The following is a 3,139-nucleotide window of genomic DNA, read 5'->3' on the forward strand; positions in this document are numbered from 1 at the left end:
GACAGAGTGAGACTTTCTCTCAAACAAAACAAAACAAAACACCTAGAAACAACCGGAAAGTCCATGAGCAGAATGGTGGATAAACACCATTTTTTTTTTTTTTTTTTTTTTGAGACGGAGTCTCGCTCTGTTGCACAGGCTGGAGTGCAGTGGCGTGATCTCAGCTCACTGCAAGCTCTGCCTCCTGGGTTCACACCATTCTCCTGCCTCAGCCTCCCGAGTAGCTGGGACTACAGGTGCCCGCCAACACGCCCGGCTAATTTTTTTGTGTTTTTAGTACAGACGGGGTTTCACCTTGTTAGCCAGGATGGTCTTGATCTCTTGACCTCGTGATCCACCCGCCTTGGCCTCCCAAAGTGCTGGGATTACAGGCGTGAGCCACCGTGCCCGGCCACATTATGGTATATTCTAATAATCAAATACTACTCAGCAATGAAAAAGAAATGAACCACTGCTGTATGCAACAACATGGATTAATCTCAATGGGATTATGCAGAGCCAAAAAATGCCATACATGAAAAGAGTACATACTCTGTGGTTATACATCTATATGAAGTTCAAAAACAGGTGACACTAAGCTATTGTAATACACACTAGAGCAGAGTCTAGCTCTGATAGGACATTGACTAGGAGAGAGCAGGAAGGAGCCTTCTGGGATGCTGGAGGAAGATCTGTATCTTGCTCACTGTGGTGTTTTACACCACACATGCAAATGGGTAAAAATCTATCAAGCTGAAGATTTGTACACTTTGGCCAGGCGATGGCTCACGCCGGTAATCCCAGCACTTTGGGAGGCTGAGGCTGGCAGATCATGAGATCAGGGGTTCCAGACCAGCCCGGCCAACATGGTGAAACCCCCGACTCTACTAAAAGCACCCAAAAAAGACCAGGCGCGGTGGCTCATGCCTGTAATCCCAGCACTTTGGGAGGCCGAGGCGGGCGGATCCGGAGGTCAAGAGATTGAGACCATTCTGGCCAATATGGTGAAACCCCATCTCAAAAACTACAAAAATTAGCCGGGCATGGTGGCGCGCACTCGTAATCCCAGTTACTCGGGATTGAGGCAGGAGAATCGCTTGAACCCTGGAGGCAGAGGTTGCAGTGAGCCAAGATTGAGCCACTGCACTCCAGCCTGGTGACAGAGTGAGACTTCTTCTCAAAAAAAAATAAAAATAAAAAGCTGGGTGTGGTGACGTGTGCCTGTAATCCCAGCTACTTGAGAGGCTGAGGCAGGAGAATTGTTTGAACCCAGGAGGTGCAGGTTGCAGTGAGCCAAGATCACGCCACTGCACTCCAGCCTGGGCAATGAGCAAGACTCTGTCTCGGGGGTTTTTAAAAAAAAAAAAAAAAAAAAAAAGATTTGTACACATTATGGAAATTTTACTCAAGAAAAGTGAAGGAGAAATATTTCCCAAGGAGAAGATGACACAGTGAAGTGTGACTGCATAAATTTCTTGGCCACGAAGGTAGAAAGGGCATCATACGAATGCCCGGTCTTATGTAAATACATGTGTTGTTCTTATAGTAATACCAGAACAGTTTGTCTTTTTTTTTTTTTTTTTTTTTTTTTTAAGACTCTGTGTTTTTCTTTGTCCCCCAGGCTGGAGTACAGTGGTGCAATCTCAGCTCACTGCAGCCTAGACCTCCCAGGCTCAAGCAATCCTCCCACCTCAGCCTCCTGAGTAGCTGGGACCACAGGTGCATGCCACCACTCCTGGCTAATTTTATATTTTTTTGTAGAGACAGGGTTTCACCATATTGCCCAGGCAGGTCTTAAACGCCTGGGCTCAAATGATCTGCCCACCTTGGCCTCCCAAAGTGCTGGGATTATAGGCATGAGTCACTAAGCCTGGCAGATTGTCTTTTCACCAAAAAAAAGATGGACAAGTTGCTGTACCTTGCACTCTTTGTCTCTAAAAAGGAGACATGTTGCATAGTGAACCTCTGAATTTTGGAGTCAACATTGGCCACATATGAATGTTCTGCTCTTCAAGACTAGAAGTGCTGCCAGCTTTGAGGGGCATCTAGGGCAAGAGAGGACAGCTTAAGAGATCCAGTTGCAAGGCAGGCAACTCTGTACTTTGGGCCTTATGATTCAGTAGATCCAGTAGAACTGGTACTTAAGATGTCCACAGTTAATCAGAATGCCATGTGGACCTGTGGTAAGCTTCAGTGGATACTCGCATCAGAAGTCCCTCGGGTTTGTTTTTTGTTTGTTTTCCTTTTATATGTTGAGATGGAGTCTCATTCTGTCACCCAGGCTGGAGTGCAGTGGGGTGATCTCGGCTCACTGCAACCTCTGCCTCCTTCCCAGGCTCAAGCAATTCTCCTGCCTCAGCCTCGTGAATAGCTGGGACTACAGGTGTGCGCCACCACACCCGGCTAATTTTTGTATTTTTAGTAGAGATGGGGTTTCTCCATGTTGGTCAGGCTGGTCTCAAACACCGGACCTCAGGTGATCCTCCCGCCTCGGCCTCTCAAAGTGTTAGGATTATAAGTGTGAGAAAATATATACTTCTTTTTTTTTTTTTTGAGACAGAGTGTTGCTCTTGTCACCTAGGTTAGAGTGCAGTGACATGTGACATGATCTCGGCTCACTGCAACCTCCATCTCCTAGGTTCAAGCAATTCTCCTACCTCAGCCTCCCGAGTAGCTGGGATTATAGGTGCCCACCACCACATGCAGCTAATTTTTGTATTTTTAGTGGAGACACGGATTCACCATGTTGGCCAGACTAGTCTTGAACTCCTGACCTCAAGTGATCTGCCCACCTTGGCCTCCCAAAGTGCTGGGATTACAGGTGTGGGCCACCTTGCCCAGCTAAATATGCTCTATTTTTTATTTGTCAATTATACCTCAGTAAAGCTGGGGAAAAAAAGAACTGAAAAAATACTGTTCATGAATTATTTTTCTTTGTTGGGGCTACCATTCTCTCCCACTCCACTGACTGTGTGGAGACAGCCCACACACTGGTTGCAGGTGCAGAGGACATCTGAGGACAGGCTCGCCCTGCCCACCACCATTGCCACTGGTGCCCAAGCACGCCTTCTGGGGCCTGGGGATCAATCCATCCTGCCTGCCACTGCCAGTGCCCATGCACACCATCTGGGGGGCTGAAAACAGGCCTGCCCTGCCCTTC

Source organism: Piliocolobus tephrosceles, chromosome 20 (genome assembly GCF_002776525.5).
Source record: "Piliocolobus tephrosceles isolate RC106 chromosome 20, ASM277652v3, whole genome shotgun sequence".
Taxonomy (NCBI): Eukaryota; Metazoa; Chordata; class Mammalia; order Primates; family Cercopithecidae; genus Piliocolobus; species Piliocolobus tephrosceles.